At 44.7% G+C, this 19716-nt stretch overlaps 1 protein-coding gene across 1 annotated transcript in view; it reads left to right on the top strand.

Annotated features, from left to right (window-relative positions):
• PLCB4 (phospholipase C beta 4) overlaps positions 1-19716 on the top strand; it is a 250171-nt gene that overhangs the window by 11835 nt on the left and 218620 nt on the right. The window contains exon 3 of the mRNA XM_061622541.1: positions 14724-14781. The gene's annotated coding sequence lies outside the window, so the exon portion shown is untranslated. The remainder of the gene's footprint in view (positions 1-14723; positions 14782-19716) is intronic.

Consider the following 19716-nt stretch of genomic DNA (forward strand, 5'->3'; position numbering starts at 1 on the left):
ACTGGCCCCAGTCCAGATAAAGTCAGTTGCACTGAAGCATCATAACTGAAATTAAAATTCAATTGGTTTCTCTGGAATTTAAGCGTGATTATTTTTACATGGCTTCAGGACCACTATTTTTAAGCATAAATAGGCTTGGGTCACATGTCACATTAAACTAGCCTTCCCCAACCTGGTACCCTCCACATGTTTTGTGCCAACTCGTATTAGTCCCAGCCAGTACAGCCAAGCTGGCTGGGGCTAATGGGAGTTGTAGTCCAAACATTTGGAGGACACCAAGTTGGGGAAGGCTTTTTGACTCAACTTTTATTTGTCAATCATAGGTGTAGAAACTTGCTGTGCCATTGGCCATGTTGGATATATTTGCAATTAGTCTTTGTATGAAAACTATATGCCATAAATACACCAAATTTACACTTTTATGTGCTACGTCAGTATGGGGAGCCTTTGGCCCTTTAGATGTTGGTGAAGTACAACTTCCATCATCCCTGGTCATTGGCCATGCTTGCTGGGGCTAATGGGAGTTGTAGTTCAGCAATATCTGGAGGGCCTATATGTGTAAGTCATACATATTCTTAACATGGTAAGTAAAATATAGGTTTCGTAAGTTGGCATTGCATGTATTTCAGTTTCCTTCAAAGTCTCAATTCTTCCCCTCTTCCCTGCCCCCTGCATATCCTAAAAGCTATTACAAACCCTAAAAGCTTTAAATTTTAAGAAATGGCTCCATGTGGGCAGCCTTTAATGTGTTCCCAATTGCTTCACAGCATACCTCTTCAAAGGTGTGTCAATGAGAATAGATGTGCTTAATAGCCAAGGTGCAGTTGGACAAACAGTGTTTAGTTATGGCAGAATAGTACAAATATGCTGTAAATTGGCTGCTAAAGACCTCTGCCCCACACTCTTTCTGAAATGGTTGGGTCCAGTTGTGATGTAACACTAGTACATTTAGTGCTCTCATCTGGTCTGTATGTAAGTAAAAATGTTCTTTGAGAGATACAGGAAGATTGTAATGTTACTTTATTTCCACCACCACCCTTTTCTGTGTACTGCTCAATTTTAGTATAATTGAATATTACTCTGTGATTTTAAGAATCATTATATTAATGTCCATTATCTCTGTGTATAGCTCCTGAAGAAGGAAGATTTCATTCTGAAATGCATAGAGCTAAAATAAAAGCCTTGCACCAATGAACACTGGGGCCTGTTCTCCTCCTTGGTTTTGATTCTTCGTGCTGCTTCCCCCCACCCTTCTGCGCCCATACTGCTTAGCAAAACCTGGTGGGTTTTTTTTTAACCCTCAATCTTTAAACTTGGCAGGCTTCCCCCCACCCCCACCCACCCTTTTGACATCTATTACTAGATAATGTGGACAACAGGCATATGTTTTTTAAATGATTCCAAGTAAGCCATTTTTTGTTGTTGTAGAAAAATAATTGAATAGCATCCACTACGGCTCCTGCCTCGTCTAAATTAATCCCACAAGCAGTTTAAGGGGTCTGCTAGTATCTTCCAAGCTGAGTGCTTCTCAGAGATGAAAGTGAACAAAAATGATTTGTTTCCCAAAGGAAGTGCAATGCTAGCTCCCTTCACAACACACATTTTGCCCTCTCCTGAGAAGCCAATACCCTATAGAATTCATTATGGTAGCCCACAATCCCCGGGGATTAGCATCTTTTACTGACTGGAGTCTATTTTATATAAAACATATGGCTACAGTTAGTCATTATGTTTTCATTCAGTTTATTGGCAGCCGTAAAGATAAAACATGCAAATGTTTCCAGGATTGTGTCCCACTAATAAATTAGGGCTGTTGGGAGTATAAAAAGTAGTAAGTGGGAGAACAGGAGACAAAAGTCATCTGTAAATATGCTTGACTGGGGTGCTCTGCCCACCCCCTCACCCCCAAACACACATACTCCATACACTCCCAAACACATACACATACATAGGGACTCTGTCACACACACTCACAAATGCGTCCCCCAAGCAGTCGCAAACTAGTCACTCCCCTCTCCAACCCCCATCACAATTCCCCCCAGTGCCTACAGGCGGTGGTGTGCACTAGCCAACATGAGCCTGCTAGCACTGCTTGCCTGTTCTGCACTGTGTTACTGCCCGCACCTCCCCTGCTCCACACTGCTGCTTCCTCCTCGCAGATTTCCTCATCTAGGGCGTTACCTGCCTGCCATCCAGGCAGCTGCTGCCACTACTTACCCCCAGCCACTTGCCGTTCCCCTGGCAGCTTGCCTGCTCACTACACACCCAGCCACTTGTCTTGTTTACCCTACACCCAGCTGCCCTTCTTGCTTGCTGTCCTACAGCTGCGCCCTGCCCCCACTTTATATGGCTTGACAGCTTAGGAAAATATGACATTAGATAGTGGTAAGCTAGACGCTCTCCTTTTAGATAGCAAAATTTTGGCAGTGCCCCAAACCAGCTTTTCCCAATCTGGTGCCTTCCAGATAGCGTGGGACTCCAGCTTCCATAAACCTGAGCAGACATGGCCAGTGGGGGTGTTGTAGCCCAAAACATCTGGAGGGCACCTGATGGGGAAAGGCTACTTGAAGCGATGGTTTGGAGTCATCATAGATCAGAACGCAAACCCAGCTTTCAAATATGTAGGCAGCCTGTGATGTAGAACTGCTTGCCTGCTTGCACGTCTGCCCAGCACTTTTGTTTCTCCGGTGTTGGAGCAAAAGCGATATGGGGCCAGTATGTCAGTTCAGACAGGGCTGGCACCAGATTGAAGAGAGTCCTCGGCATTCTATATCCAGTGGGCCTCCTTGCTGCTGATTGGTCCTCCTTCCACTGTCAGTCTTTTCCCCACTTTCACTGATCTCCTTCTTTGCGGCAGTAGCAGTGCCAATCCTTGGCCACATTCACACCAGACATTTATTCTATTACTTTTCCACTTTAAACAGTCATGGCTTCCTCCAAAGAATCCTGGGAAGTGTAGTTTGTGAAGGATGCTGAGAGTTGTTAGGAGATACCCTGTTACTCTCACAGAGCTGCATTTCCCAGAATTCTCTGGGACTGTTAAACTAGCAATTGTAGCTCTATGAGGGGAATGCAGGTTTCCTAACAACCCTCAGCACCCTTCAAAAACTACACTTCCCTGGATTCTTTGCGGGAAGCCATGACTGTTTAATGGAGAATAGTAGTGGAATAAATGTCTGGTGTGAATGTGGTGCTTGTCCTCTCTCTTACTTTCTTTTAACCTTTGCAGCAGTAATAGTCATGGCATGGCATCCAGGCTCTGAGAAGTGGCCAAGGTGGTTCAGAGCCAGGCATTCTGGGTGAGCTGGACAGGAGAATGCCTGTGCCACTGCTACAGTTTGCTGCAGCAGCTAGAAAGATGTTTTAAACTTGAATTTTTAGAAGCTTAAAAAGCCTTTCCAGCCACCGTGGCAGACAATAGCCATGGCACGTAGCCACTTTGCCCAGAATGCCTGGTTCTCAGAGCCCAGGTGAGGCAGTAATGGAAAGTGGAGGCCAGGAGGCTAGCCAGTCAGTGCACATGGGAGCTAGGCCCAGTAGTGAGTGAGTGGGAGACAGATCTGGGAGGCAGACCTAGAAGGGCCTCTTCTTGCTCTTGGGGCCAGACATCAAATCAGATCACTGTTTGTAAACCTACTTAAAACTATGGGTTTTTTTATTCTACTTTGCTAGCTGATTTCAAACCATGGTGTGACCATTTAGACACGATGCTGAACCATAATTAAGCATTACAGATGTGAGATCTGAACTGTGCTAGAATAGTGTGCACAGGCGAAGGTCATTTGGGTATTGTGTGCTTTTAAATCTTCCTTCATCCAGTGGTTTGTAGCTGAAGTGTGGCAGTTTTTAAGAGAAAATGTAGGATCTGGTTCTTCAAGCCAGTTGGGTTTGCACAGTGATCTGCAACTTGGTCCCTAGTGAGTGTGTGATCTGTTTGTTTGCCAGACAAATAGGCAGGCCATCTGATGATTGTTCCTAATCCATTTGCTTGCAGGATCAGTTGATAAACAGCTAGAAGATCCGGCTTCTCCCTCCCCCCCACATATATATTTGTATGTGTTTCTCTATGTGTGTATAATATATGTCTTCCATGCATAGCAACCATGGCATGGTTTTATAAATGAAGCATTGTTGTGATTGTTTGAACAACGTTTAAATTTTAATCCACTTCCTGAAACCCTTTTAAACATAGCAATAAAGAACAAAGCAATAATGCCTTCGTGGTTTTTTTTCCTCCTACTCTTTAGAGTCAACTTATCTGCCTTTAGGCATTTGAGGAGCTTAGCTGTTGTTAGTTCTCTGTTTGTTTTTAATTGAAATAGGTGCTGCATTTTCTTTGAGCCTTTGGAATGCCCCTTTCTTTCTCTCAGGGCCTTTAACCAGCAGGCTGAGGGGACACCCTAAGTTTGCAGAACTGCAAATAAAATAAAATAGAGAAAATACAGTGGGAAACCCCAAACAGACCCTGAGCCATGGAATGCTCAGTGGCCATGGAGCACTGACTGACTTTAGTAGGGGTGGTGTGTGGCTGGAACCCTGAATAGGAAGCACTCCACAATGCAGCATTTTGCTTTAGGCCACTCTTGTAGGTCATATTTATAAAGCACAATGTGTCCTTGATTCATTCTTTTATGTAGAACAGGCTTTAAACTCAATGTGTTTGGTATAGGGTAAAATATTCATTGTTAAGAGATTGCCGTTTGGGTCCAAACCTGGGGAGGGGGTTGTCACCAGTTGGTCTCTATCTGCAGCCCCCTCTGCCTCCAGAAACAAGCTCTGAAGAGTGACCCTGTTTTCAGAATCCAGGAGACTGCAGATGGGGATTGGGGGGTGGGGTGGGTAGGAATTGGACATATACAGCCTACATGACAAGTATTTTCTGCTTCTGCAATGGGATCTTTAGAGCCAGGCCTCTTTGTGTAGAGCAGTGCTGGGGAAACTGTGGCCCACCTGTGGTCCAGCTCCCATCAGCCTCTGCCAGCATGGCCTATGGCCAAGGCCAGCAACAACCAGAGGGCACAAGTTTTCCCATCCCTTGCAGAGGGTGGTGATCAGTGCTAGTCTTATTCATCCATGGAAGTAAATAGGCATGACTAACTTGGGTTCATGAATTTCAGTAGGTCTGCTCTGAGTAGGAATTATTTAATGGAATCATGTAAAAATGTTTATAAAAATTTAACATTTGTTTTTCCCCACCCTAGTGTTCAGGTGCTGGATTAATGCTGGCTTCTCTCGCTAGCTGATAAACATTTTGTCCTAATGATGGAACAAAGTAGTAACTGAAGCAAGATAGGAAGCCACTTCAACTTCAAGGAGGTATCTTGTGCTTTACTCTCCATGAATTGGCAGACAGAAATGAAAGTTTGTACGACCCTGAAGTAAGCGTATGGGACAATGTGGCCGAAAAAGATATAGCATGTGGCTTAGTTTTTTTTTAAAAAAGCATTAACACAAAACACTCCTCCCCCCCACTGCTACTACTGCTACTGGGAGCTTAAGTAGACATCCACGAAGAGCTGTGTACTAGCAAAAGCATGTGAGACAAAAAGCATCACTAGGTGCCCTCAAAGTATTGAAGAAAGTAATTAACAATTTGTTAGAATGCAACAGGAAATGGGAAGTGGCTTGTTCCCTCATCTGTCATCCCTGAAGACCAGCAATTTTAATCATTGTTATCTTTATTTATATTAATTGGCTGACGCTGTTTGGAAAGAATGGATATCCTGAGGTGCTTCCTCCTTCACGTCACTTTCTCCCCCCCCCCCCAAATCTCCTCTTGTCTACTGACATTATGATACTGGGCACATCCCTCTAATGTGTTTGTGCAACTTGCAAACGTTTCTGTGAGATTTTAAAAGTATGAGGGTGCAAGTGAAGGAAGCCTCTTGGTTATGGACGAAAGGGGGTGGGGTGGGAGAAGCAAGTCACGAAGCCTGTAGCCAGCCTTAGCTCTTGCCTGGGGTAGTGTGCTGCTATGTAAATGCATGGTCAGCTTCTAAATCATAAGAACCTAAGAGGCTTGCTGGATCAGGCCAAGGGCCCAGCTAGTCCAGCACTCTGTTGCTACAGTGGCCGACCAGATGCCCACATGTAGAATCCAGCAGCTTTAAAGGGAGATGATCAGACAGAAGAAGGTGAAATCTCAGGTTGCTTCCCCAGTCGCTTCCAGATGACCTGTTTGTTGAGTGTTCATCTTGATTTGTTTGTGCAAAGTTTGTGGGGAGATTATATGATGTTGGCTGTTTGTTGAGCATGCATTTTGATTTGTTTGTGAGGAGGTTATGCGACATCTGTCAAGTGATTCTTATCTCATACTTTCAGTACATTTTCCAGGTAATTTTCCTTACACAAAAAGTCCAGTTCTTCCTTGGGGATGGGGCAAGTGGCTTCGTCGTGCAACACACCCAAATCCACTTTAATTGCATAGCCTGAATTTGCTGGTATGCAATTTAATCCCACCTTCAAAATACTGACAGTCTGAACGCATCCCAGGCAGTCCTAATGCTTTGATTGCACATGAAATACTATGGCCTTCAGAACCATGCTTTCATGCAGTCTCAATACTGCCTGGATGGGCAGGATTTGCCAGAATTCTAGGCATACCACCCAGTACCTGTTTAGGTCATTAGCTGGTCCAGACTTTTAAACTTTTTTCTTTTTTGAAAAAGCAGGGACAGGCAACCTGTGGCTCTCCACATACTGTTGGACTCCAGTTCCCATCAGCCCCAGCCAGCATAGCCAATGGTCAGGTACAATGGGAGCTGTAGTCCAGTAACTTCTGGAAGGCCACAGGTTTCCCAGACGAGAGTGAAAATGATCTTAGCAGGGTTCCCACTTAGCAGAGATGGGGAAGGTCTTGGCATGACTTATTGGAGAGTTGCTGCCTGTCATGAGTAGAGAGTACTAGGCTAGATGGCCACTAGTTAAATTAGGTGTAAAGCAACTTCATATGTTCCTATTCCTTGATATCAGGTAATGTGAAATACAAGGCTTTTAAAAAATAAAATAAAAAACAAATTAATTTAACAAATCAGAGTAATGGATGTGACTCTTGCCTTAGTAGACAACATTCAAGCCACACAAATGTCAGAGATTTCTATGCATGCCTACACCCTCCCTTCTTTAAGTTTATTTTGACTGAACGGTTGGTAAGATTTGCTTAGTGGGAAGATAAAATGTGGCTGATGGCAAATAATGGTTGTTGGGTTATACATGGGTGTTGCATGATCTTTCCTATGAAGAACAAAAGCATTTGATAAACAGTGCAAGCTCAATCTGATATTTTGTTTATAAAGGTGCACCACTGAGGAAGAGTAAATGCATTCCAGCTTTAATGGATGGTGTGCCAGAATAATCCCACCTGTCTCTGTCGAGTGTACTATAGAAACATGTTCGTAGGAGGTGGTCATAATTTCTCTTCTTCTGCAGGATGTTTATGGTTTCTTTGCTTCTCACAGCATGTTTATGGAAGCTGTATCTGCTCACAAATAGGAAGAATGGAAATGCCCCAAATACCTGGTTGAACAGGACATATTTTTGGTTTGTTTATAGTACCTGAAATGCAGTTCTGTGCAGGGCTGGCCTTAAATAATGGAAGGTGACTTCTAAATAATTTGTAGGTGTTTTTTTTTAAAAAAACAATATTTTACAATCCTGGCAAATAGTACTCACAGATTGTCATCTTGGCTTGGTCCCTGTTATGGGTCTATGTATACATAGATATGATGAAACTGAAGTTATCATACTTTGGACACATAATGAGAAGACATGATTCATTAGAAAAGACAATAATGCTGGGAAAAACAGAAGGGAGTAGAAAAAGAGGAAGGCCAAAAAAAAGAGATGGATTGATTCCATAAAGGAAGCCACAGACCTGAGCTTACAAGATCTGAACAGTGTGGTTCATGACAGATGCTCTTGGAGGTCACTGATTCATAGGGTCGCCATAAGTCGTAGTCAACTTGGAGGCACATAACAACAATATGTAGATATACATATTAAGGATATACAAATGAGCCTATTCCTGCTAGGCCAAGTCAGCTGGAATAAGCAAACTGTGTGGCAGGATCAACCCCTGCCTTTTGTATCTCCTGCATAAATCATGGGGCAGGAGGCTTCCTGCAGCCAGGGATGTAATTCAGTTATGTTTCAGGGTTGTGTTTGCAAAGACCTGGTCACTGTCAGACTTCATTAACCAGACGATAAGAGAAGTCAGTTCACTTTCCCTCACATTCCCCCCAAATCTATCTCCCTCTGGCCATGTTTGTAATTGTCGCTTGTCTGCACAGCCTTAAATTAAGCTAATATTGAACTACACATAGGAACTATTATCATTTGTCAATTGCATAATCATGCTTTCTCAAAGAAACTTGACAAGGGGAACCAGTCATGGTGCTCTGTTTCTGCCAAACCATGGAGACGATGTGCTTCAGTGACTGTGCTTAACTTCTCTCCTTCATTTCCCCCCCCAAAATGAGAACAGTGAATGAAAGTATAAGGCCAGTACAAGCTTCCATTTAAAAAAAAACATTGTGTCCATGTTGAGTAGTGTGAAAGCAGCTGCATTATAGAGTCAGAAATGGTTGCTAGGGGAAGATTGCTGGTGGCAATGCATCAAACTGTTGTTTTGGCCTTTGAGAACATGAGAAGAGTCTGCTGGATCAGGCCAGAGGCCCATCTCATCTAGCATCCTGTGCTCCCACTGGTCAACCGGATGCCAACGGGAAGCCCGAAAGGAGGACCTGAGTGCAACAGCACTCTTCTCCGCTTATGATTCCCAGCAACTGATACTCAGAGGCATACTGCCTCCAAAAGTGGAGGTAGAACATAGCCGTTGTGCTTGGTAGCCATTGATGGCTTTATCCTTCACGGGTATGTGGTAAATCAGAGTAGCCATGAACTCTTTTTCTGAACTCTTAAATGCCACTCCCCATGGGACCTGGGAAGCAAGGTAACCTAGGACAGGTACACTTCAAGGTGTGGAGGCTCTAGGATGGTAACATGAATTAGGGCAAAGTGTGAAAATGCCCTCACTATTGAATCAATTCTTGTTGTGGGAGGTATGAGCTTCTTGACGATCCTCTCTGCTGGAATTTGTATTTCTTTGGCCCCGCCTTTCTCAGCCTGGTACCCTCTAGATGTTGTCAGAACTTCAACTCCCATCAGCCCCAGCCAGCATGGCCAATAGGGATGATGGTAGTTGTTGTCCAACAGTATCTGAAGGGCATCAGGTTGAGGAAGGCTCCTTTCACCCACATTGACATAAGAAGCTGCCTTAACCTATTTTAGACAATTTCCCCATCTAGTTCATTATTGCCTTCACTAACTGGCAGCAGCTCACCAGAGTTTGAGACAGAGGCATTCCTCGCCCTGCCTGGAGATGCTGGAGATTGAATCTGGGACTTTCTGCATGCAAAACAGACGCTCTTCCTCTGAGCTATGTACCTTCTCCAGAACCCATGGGATAGTTCTGTTCTTCTCCTTCATTGCTTGCTGTTTCATTGTGATTTTGTGTAGGTTGGGCTGAAGCATGGCCCACACACAACAGTGGGGTAGAATTGGGGAATTGTACGGCATGAAATGTGGCCTAGCCACCTATAACTTTATTTTGCTGCTTCTGTGACACAGCCACAGCGATGTGCCATTGCGCTCCTTTATGCCATTTAATTTTGGCACAGAGGTGCTTCTGGCTGTGGGCTTCAAGGGTGCTTGGGAAGCATCTCTCTGTTGCCTGGGGAACCAGGTGATGCTCTCTTTCAGTGCTGACTTCAGCACAGAAGAGGGTGAGCATTGCTTAGTTACTCTAACCAAAGTGTGCTTGTTTTGCTTCCAGTAGTGTGCTGCAAGTCTGTAGTGCTGCACAGCGAGAGAGGGATGGGTCCTCTTCTTGCTTATGGGATGTGTTTCCTTCCCTATACCTCTGCATAATGGGCAAACTTTATACAGCTGTGTAGGCCTTTCCTCCCTCCCAACCCCCCCACATCACTAGAAGGAATCTTTCCATCCTGTTTTGAAGCCTGTGACAGAGGGTGCAAAGTTACAGAAGCTGACATGGCTTAGCCCCAGCTTTGTTTTCTATTGATATTGTTTGCATTGATACATGGTGGAATGGACAAAACCAGTGGGACACGGTTATCCCTGCATATAAACTATATCGGAAGGACAGGGAAGGATGTATTCGAGGTGGTGTCGCTCTATACGTGAAAGATGGCACTGAATCCAGCAAGCTAGAAACTCCCAAAGAGACAGAGTCCTTCACAGAATTATTTTGAGTGGCGATACTGGGCTTCAAGAGTAATTTAGAACTGGGGACATTCTGTTTTTCGCTAATCAAAATGCTGAGGGAGATCATGAGACGAAAAATGAAATCAAGGAAGCATCAAAACTAGGAAATGTTGTAGTAATGGGTGACTTAAACTACCCTGACATAGACTGGCTACATATGTGTTCCAGTCACGACAAAGAGGTAAAATTTCTAGAAACCTTACATGACTGTGCTGTAGAACAGCTGGTCATGGAACAGACGAGAGAGACAGTGACCCTGGACTTAATCTTTAGTAGCACCCAGGGTCTGGTGCAAGATGTAAGCGTTGTTGAACCAGCTGGGAGCAGTGACCATAGTGCTATTAAATTAAACATACATTTAAATGGCCAGTTGCCAAGAAAGTCCAACATGGTCACATTTGACTTCAAAAAAGGAATCTTCCCTCAAATGAAGGGATTGGTGAAAAGGAAGTTGAAAAGCAAAGTCCAGAGGGCCAAATCAAAACGTTTGGGAGTTGTTTAAAAACACAATATTAGAAGCTCAACTGGAGTGTATACCATAGATCTGGTAAGGTACCACTGGGACCAAGAAGATGCTGGCATAGTTAATAGAGTCAGAGACGCTATTAGAGGCAAGAAGGCTTCCTTCAAAAAATGTAAGTCTTGTCTGAATGAGGACAATAAAAAGGAATGCAAACTTTGGCAAAAGAAATGCAAGAAGATAATGAAATGGAAATGGACTGCCTTCAAGTCGATCCTGACTTATGGCGACCCTATGAATAGGGATTTCATGGTAAACAGCATTCAGAGGGGGGTTACCATTGCCTCCCTCTGAGTCTAGTCCTCCCCAGCTGGCTAGGGCCTGCTCAGCTTGCCACAGCCGCACAAGCCAGCCCCTTCCTTGTCCGCAACCGCCAGCTGGGGGGCAACTGGGCTCCTTGGTACTATGCAGCTTGCCCATGGCTGCACAGGTGGCGGGGCACGTAACCCCAGAGCCATTCACTGTGGGGTGATCTTTAGCTGGCCCTTGACACCCAGGAGACACGAGTGGGGATTTGAACTCACAGACTCTGGACTCCCAGCTAGGTTGAGAAATTTGAGGAGCACATTGCTAAAAACATAAAAACCAACAACAAAATTTTCTTTAAATACATTGAAAGCAGGAGACCGTCTAGGGAGGAGATTGGACCCTTGGATGATAAGGGAGTCAAATATGTGCTAAAGCAGGATAAGGAGATTGCAGAGAAGCTAAATGAATTTTTGCATTTGTCTTAACAATAGAAGATATAGGGGAGATCCCTGAACCTGAACTAACATTTGCAGGAAGGGAGTATGAGGAACTGAGGCAAATAGTGGTGATGAGAGATGACATTCTAGGCTTAATAGACAAAATAAAAACAGACAAATCGCTAGTTCTGGATGGCATCTGCCCAAGAGTTCTCAAAGAACTCAAATGTGAAATTGCTGATCTTCTAACAAAAATATGTAACTTGTCCCTCAGATCTGCCTCCGGACCTGAGGTCTGGAAAGTGTCCAATGTAACACCAATCTTTAAAAAGGGATGGGGGGGGATTTTCGGAAATTACAGGGCAGTTAGCTTAACATCTGTGCCGAGAAAACTGGTATTAAGACAAATTAACCAGGCATATAGAAGAAAAAGTCCAGCTGAAGCGGAGCTAGCATGGCTTCTGCAAGGGAAAGTCCTGTCTCTTTAACCTATTATAATTTTTTGAGGGTATCAACAATCATATAGATAGAGGTAATCCAGTGGACATAGTGTACTTAGACTTTCAAAAAGCTTTCGAAAAATTTCTCACCAAAGAGTCCTGAGTAAGCTTAGCAGTCATGGAATAAGAAGAGAGGTCCTCTTGTGGACCAGGAATTGGTTAAGTAGTAGGAAGCAGAGAGCAGGAATAAATGGACAGTTCTTCCAGTGGACAACTGTAGAAAGTGGAGTCCCCCAAGGACCTTTGTTTTTTATCTTGCTCATAAACAATCAAGGGGTGAGCAGTGAGGTGGCCAAGTTTGCTAATGATACTAAATTGTTCAGGGTTGTGAAAACAAAAAGGGATTGCGAAGGAGCTCCAAACTGATGGGTGGTAAAATTTATTTATTTATTGTATTTATATACTGCCCCATAGCCGAAGCTCTCTGGGTGGTTTACAGTACCTAAAAACACTAAAAACACATATACAAATTTAAAACACATCTTTTAAAAACAATTTAAAACACAATTTAAACATTTAAAACAATTTAAAAACACATGCTAAAATGTCTGGGAGAAAAGGAAAGTCTTGACCTGGCACCGAAAAGATAACAGTGATGGCGCCAGGTGCACCTTGTCAGAAAGATCATTCCATAATTTGAGGGCCACCACTGAGAAGGCCCTCTCCCTTGTTGCCACCCTCTGAGCTTCCCTCGGAGTAGGCACCCGGAGGAGGGCCTTAGATGTTGAGCGTATTGAGCGTAGTGTTTGGGTTGGTTCGTATTGGGAGAGGCGTTCCATCAGGTATTGTGGTCCCAAGCCGTGTAAGGCTTTATAGGTTAAAACCAGCACCTTGAATCGAGCTCGGAAACATACAGGCTCGGAATGGCAAATGAAGTTCAGTGTGAACAAGTGTAAATGATGTGTATTGGAGTGAAAAATCTTAATTTTACTGGCAGTGACTGACCAGGAACGAGACCTTAGAATCGTAGTGGATAGATTGATCAAGAAGTTGAGCCAGTGTGTGGGACTGTGAAAAAGTCAAATTCTATGCCAGGGGTCATTAGGAAACATATTGAAAATAAAACTACTGATATCACAATGCTGTTGTATAACTCTATATGGTGTGGCAGCATGTGGAATACTGTGTACAGTTCTGGTCGCTTCACCTCAAAAAGAATATTGTAGAGTTGGAAAAGGATCAAAAAAGGGCAACCGGAATAATCAAGGGGATGGAACGACTCCACTATGAGAAAAGGTATTTGAGGCTTTTTAGTTTAGAGAAAAGGCGAGTCAAAGGCAACATGATCGAAGTGTATAAAATTATGCATGGCATGGGAAAAGTGGATAGAGAAAAGTTTTTTCCTTCTCTCATTACACTAGAACTCGTGGACATTCCATAAAGCTGAATGTTGGAAGTTTCAGAACAGACAAAAGAAAGTATTCCTTCACGCAGCGCTTAGTTAAACTATGGAATTCACTCCCACTAGAGATGGTCATGGCTACTAACCTGGAATGATTTAAAAGATGATTAGATAAATTCATGGAGGGTAAGGCTATCAATAGCTACTAGCCATGATGGCTGTGCTCTGCCACCCTAGTCAGATGCACTATGCTTCTGAATACCAGTTGCCAGAGGAGGGAAGAGTGCTCTTGCACTAAGGTTGGCCACTGTGAGAACAGTTTGCTGGACTAGATAGGGCATTGGCCTGATCCAGCAGACTCTTCTTCTTATGCTGTGTTTTTTGGAGACTGAGAGATTGGTTCTGATTGTTGAATTGGGGAGATGTCACATGATAACCTTTGGGAGTGCCTTAGCCTAGATAAATCTGGCTTTTAAAAATCCATACAGTAGTGTGTCTGTACTGCCATGAAAATGAAACCAAGGTAGATTTTGAATTCAAGTTGGTTGTTTTTTATGTTTATATCCCACCTTTCCTCCAAGGAGCTCAAGGCAGTGTACATGGTCCTTCCTTGTCCTCCCTATTTTATTCTCATAGCAGCTCTAGGAGGCAGGTTAGGCTAAGAGGCCGTGACTGGCCCAAGGTCACCCAATGAGGTTCATGACCTAGTGGGGATTTGGACCTTGGTCTCCCAGGTCATAGGCCAGGTGGTCCTTATATAATAGTGCATGAAGGCACTTTCACCACGCTGTAGACACACATGCCACCCCAGCCTGCGTTAGCCCCCAGAGGAAAGTTATCATTGATGCCTCTGGAAATTTCCCTCTTGGAGCTAACAGCAGCTTCAGAGGTGTTGGTGGTGTTGGTTGGGGATTTTCAGTAGGACTGCAGCATTGGGGAAAAGGTTAACCCCTTTTCTATAGGCTATACTACTAATCCTGTTTTCTCCCTGTCGGCTGCACCTGCTGTTGTTAAAGGAAAAACTAGACATCCACACCCTCAACATCTCTGTTTAAGCTGTCAAGCCTGCAGGTAGTAATGTGCAGTGTTGGCCAAAATTCAGGCCAAATTACATGTTAAGGATGTACTAAAATCTTAGGACATCAGCCTGCTTAAGTCCTATTTTTTTAATTAGATTTAAGTGCATGCTTAACTCCTGTTGCAATCAGTGATTAAACTTTCAGTTGTGCTTTTGGCTATTACTTGATGTCATTAATGGAGATATGCCCAAGTTACTTTTGCATTTCTAACAGTGCCATAAATATCAATTTATGGAGCTGCAATTTGATTTAGAGCACGGTGAACTTCAGCACACCACATTCTTCACTGCTTTTTGTTTTTTGTTTTCTCAGAGAGAAAAGAGCTGTTCTTCCCAGCAAGACTTTCTAAGATGTGATCTTGGTTAATAAGGTAGGTATCCTCTCTTAATGTCAGTGTGTTCATTTAATCCAACAGAAGAGTGAATACTTGCGTTGGTCTGAGAAATGATGGGAACTGTTTGCCTTGCTCCTCTGTCTCTGAATACACAATCAAAATCATAGTCTTCCTTTTTCTGTACGTTCTTAAACTGTAGCTGTACCACAGAGGTGGGAAACTCTGGCCCTTCCGATGCTGTTGAACCGGCCTTAACTATTGGCCGTGCTGGCTGAGATTGATGGGAAATGTAGTTCAGCAGCAGCTGAAGAGCCAAAAGTCCCCCATCTCTGTTGTAGCAAGTTCACCATCTTAGAGCCAAACTAGATGAAGCATCAGTTGGCTTTTTAAATGTAACCACCACCACCCTGAGTCCTGATCCATGTTGGCTCCCCTGTGCCTGCAGTTGGTATGTTTTAAATTGGGAGCCTGGTGTGTGTGTTTTCGTGGACGTAGGGCACCTTTTCTATTTCTGATGGTTTTCTGCACGTTTTCTGATGGTTTTCTGCACTTGCTATATACATGGGGGGTGGGTAAGGAAGCTCCCATTTGTTCCAGAGGAACTTTCCCCCCCAATGCAAAAAACTATAGATGTGGGAGCCCCAATCTGAAGTGACAGTGGGGCATAAGGTTAAAGTCCCCCTACACCAGAGTCCTGATCCAGATTGGCTCCCCTTTGCCTACAGTTTATCTTTTAAAAAAGTAATCAAAGAATGTCCGATTGGCCAGCTCTTCAAGTCTGACCTCTTATAAATTGCACTTTATGTAAAATTCACTAGTGTGCAATTCAGTTCTTGTTAATAGTTTAAGTTTTGCCACTTGGGGATTTTACAGTCTACAGTTGAACGACATCTCATTAGTATTTTAGATGTTTACTGAATTTGATGTGCCTGGCAGGAACAAAGTCTGCATTTTGGGGATCTAAATGAAGAAACGGGAGTGTGTGGGGGGGGTGAGTTTTCTTGTTGTTGTGTGCCTTCAGGTGGATTTCGATTTATGGCAACCCTATGAATCAGCGACCTCCAATAGCATCTGTTATAAACCTCCCTATTTAGATCTTGTAAGTTCAGGTCTGTGGCTTCCTTTATGGAATCAATCAGTCCAAAGAATGTAGCTGAATTCTCCATGCTTGTCACTAAATGGGGCTTGAGTTGCCTACATAAGATTAAGAATAATTCTATGTTTCAAAGTGACAGAGTGATTCAGTAACTGAATTATGCTTTTGACAGATTTCTGTAATGTTAGGGTAATTTAAGTTATTTGTTATACCAATTTCATGTGATTGCTGTCAGTCAGGCCTGGGCAACTTGTTACTCATCAAGCCAACAAACAAGTCATGTAAAGTGCCTCAGCAATAGCTTGCTACATCTCTTGTTTTTACTGTATGCCTGAAATTGCCAAAATACCTGGGAAGCGATACATGACTATATCTGCTTTGGTGGTGCAGCAGGCAAAACTTCAGTTTTATTTTACTTTCAGGGTTGCTGTTGTTGTTAGTTTTGCTTTAGTTTTGTTCTCTTTGGGAACAGCTACAGCTCCACTGAAGTTGGCTCTCTGATGCTTTTTCATCCCTAAATGGTGACTGCTAACTCTTCAGTGACTTTCATTCATTAGAAACCTGTCTGGCAGGCAGGCATAGCATAGAGGGATGCTCTCAGTGACAGCCAGCAGGAGTCAGAGGGCAGCCATTCCGTGTCCTCAAAGGCATTGGTGGAGAGTAAAGCTTTTGCCTGCTTATCTGAGGAGAAATAAAGATTGCATATGACAGTATGGGAGCGTCAGGAAGAAACTGAAGAAAATCTGTGTCTAGTTCAGGCTGCAAACAGCACATTTCTCATGAAAAGTGTCTGGGAACCTGGGCATAAGGGTCTCTCTCTGTGTTAAGGTGGATAGCATCGGTATGAAGCCACAGTGGCCACTCTCCTTCAGACAGGCAGCATCAGAGTGAGATCATAGTGGCCAGTGTCTCTCTTTCAGGCAGGTAGGCAGCATCAGCATGAGGTCACGGTGGCCAGTCTCTGTGCTTTAGGCAAGCGACATCAGCATGGTGGTCAGTTTCTCTTGTGCAGGCAGGCAGCATCAGTATGAGGTCATGGTGGTCAGTTTCTCTCTTTCAGCCAGGTAGCATCAGCATGAGTTCACAATGGCCAGTCTCACTCCTTCAGGCAGGTAGCATCAGCATGAGGACACAGTGGCCAGTCTCACTCCTTCAGGCACATAGGCAGCATCCGCATGAGGTCACAGGGGCCAGTCTCTCCTTGAGGCAGGCAGCAACAGCAAACAGGAGCAAGTACATGAGTGTCTCTCACTGAGGTGAGCGTATGCAGGAACAGGTGGCGCAGTTCCTTTTACTGCAGGAGGCAGCAGCAGAATGAGGCCCAGTGGCCACCAGTGTCTCGTGCATTGAAGTGGGCATCAGCATGTAGGCAGACAAGGAGAGAAGGGGAGCTGGCTGGCAGGCGCCCCAGCAATCACAGGGCTTATGCTTGCAGTGGGTATCCCAATGAGGACTGGCACAAAAAGAGGTAGAGATAATAGATGTAGTCAAAAGTATGTTGGCAGCACCTCAGGTCAGTGCTTTGAATTATGGGGGGAGGGGGTTTAAGGGCCCCCTCAGTGAAACCCACAAGCCCTTACAGAGACTCTTAAGGAAGAGAGAAGGCACCTGTGGCCCTCCAGATGTTGATGGGCTCCATCTCACGGTTGGTGGGAGTTGTAGTTCAGCAACATCTGGAGGGCCTCAAGTTCCCCACCCCTCCTTTAAGGTAGCTGATACCCTTAGAGTGTGACAAGAAACTCTGACTGTTAGGATGGAAGGCCTGATCAAATAAAGTGCATGGGGGAGGGGTGCAGGGTGGAGAAGAGGGGCGGGCAGGCAGCCAGCTAGCTAGCTAAAGAGAGAGCCTCCCTGGGGCCATACTATGTGTGGATTTGGATAGGCAGCCTGAGCAAACAAAGCAATGCAGACCTGGAGTCCAGCCAGGTGTATAGACAGAGTGAGACATGGTGGAGAGATCCAGGCCCGGGGATGGATGGGGAAATCATGCTTTCCCTTGGAGCCGTGCCACCAGGGGAAGCAGGGGAGCCACCCCAGTCATTTGATCAGGTATAACAGGATGACAGCTTGCAGAGTCTGCCCGAGCTGGTCACAGTTTGAGGGGCAAACTGGCAGAATGGAGGTGGGCAGAAGAACAGCAAGCACTGGCATGACACTCCAGGCCCTGCAAGGCTTCAGGCCTTCAAGGTGGGCCACCTATGGGCAGATACGGGGATGAAAAGCAGATGCTAGGCGGTGGCGTGCGGGGCGGTCGCAACACAGAGGAAGGTGTTGCCTGTCTCCCCAGATACAGTGAGGCATTTTGCACTATGTTTTGGGGTGGGGAGAGAGAGTGGTTGGTGGACACAGAAGCAGCAGAACTGAGGGAGTGGGGAAAACAGGAGAAGAAGTGTGAGGGGACAGCCAGCATCTGGGTTGGAGGAATGTGAGGCAGAGAGAGAAGGCGTGTGGCCACCCCTACCGCAAGCCATAGGGCAGCTCTGGGAACCTCAGGAACGGAAGGTTAACCTTCAGGAACACCAGCAAAGGGAAAGGACGATGAAGACACGGGAGGAAGTGGGAAACACAAACGCCGCCTGAGACAGGGAGAGGATTAAAATGAAAATCAAGCATTGTAATAAAATCAAACAAGGCAGCAGCTTGGTACAACGAAGGAGGTATCTGTGGAATGCAGAGATAGAACTGTGACAATGTCTGGGTTTGGAATGCAGGGTCTGATGTGGGAAGCAAACACGGCAGGGGAACATCTTCCAGGCACTCTGTGGACAGCGTGCGCAGCAAGCAAGAGCTCAGTGCCACAGTCCCCTGTAATAACAGCTTCCACAGTGCCTTCCCTGCCCCCAATACTGCCAAGATGTGGCATTATCAAACAAAGCCCTTTGGCAAGGTTTCTCTGTCTCTGTTGCAGTACCGACTGATGTGTTTGCAATGCCAGTTGGCCAGCAGGAATGCCCGTTGTCATGATTCTTCCTTAATTTGGTTACGAATTCATCCAGTGTTTTAAATATTCCTCTCTGTTCGGTTTTACAGACACCTGTCATCTGTACAACTATAGATTTAATTAGAGCTGAGTCAAAATGGGGAAGTGTCTTGTGAAAAACATTTGTTCCCCTGTGAAACATCCCCCTCTTTCTGTTTTTGGTGATGGGTGTGTGTGTGGGGGGGGGTCAGCAGCATGCAATGGGGGCATTGTTATTCATTTATTTTATTATTTTATTAGCTATATTCATTGCTAATATATCATCATATCACCATCATATATTTCAGAGTTTCTGGAGGCAATGCACACATTACAATACCCCAGTTAAATAAGTCCATTCAATCAGCTTAATAGTAAGAGCAGTGTGAGAGCTTCCACCCTCCCTCTGTGGATCCCAGAAGTCCTCAGAGCTCTTGCCTTCAGAAAACACCTGGTGAGCTCCTCACTCAGGTGGGTTTAGAGCTCTTCTCACCCTCGGAGCCCTTCTGAGATCTGTTTATTTAAGTAGTCTTCCCCATTAATCCCTCTGTCATCAGGTGTGTAAGTAGCCTCTCCTTTCCTCCAGTTAACCCTTTCCCTTCTTGACTTGCCACTGGGGTGGTTAGCCCCAGAGCGGCTGCCTTTTTCTTCCTCCCATACTGTGTCCTAAGCTGCTGTGGCAAGGCTTGCCCATAGCCTGGCTCTTTGTTCTTACACCACCACCACCCCCGGTTATTCCTTCTCTGGATGACTCCCTTATCATCCAAGGGTCCAATCACCTCCTTAGATGGTCTCCTGCTTTGAATATATTTAAAGAAATTTTTGTTGTTGGTTTTTATGTTTTTAGCAATGTGCTCCTCACATTTCTCAACCTGGCTGGGAGTCCAGAGTCTGTGAGTTCAAATCCCCACTCGTG

The sequence above is a fragment of the Rhineura floridana genome, chromosome 4 (assembly GCF_030035675.1).
Source record: "Rhineura floridana isolate rRhiFlo1 chromosome 4, rRhiFlo1.hap2, whole genome shotgun sequence".
NCBI classification, from domain to species: domain Eukaryota; kingdom Metazoa; phylum Chordata; class Lepidosauria; order Squamata; family Rhineuridae; genus Rhineura; species Rhineura floridana.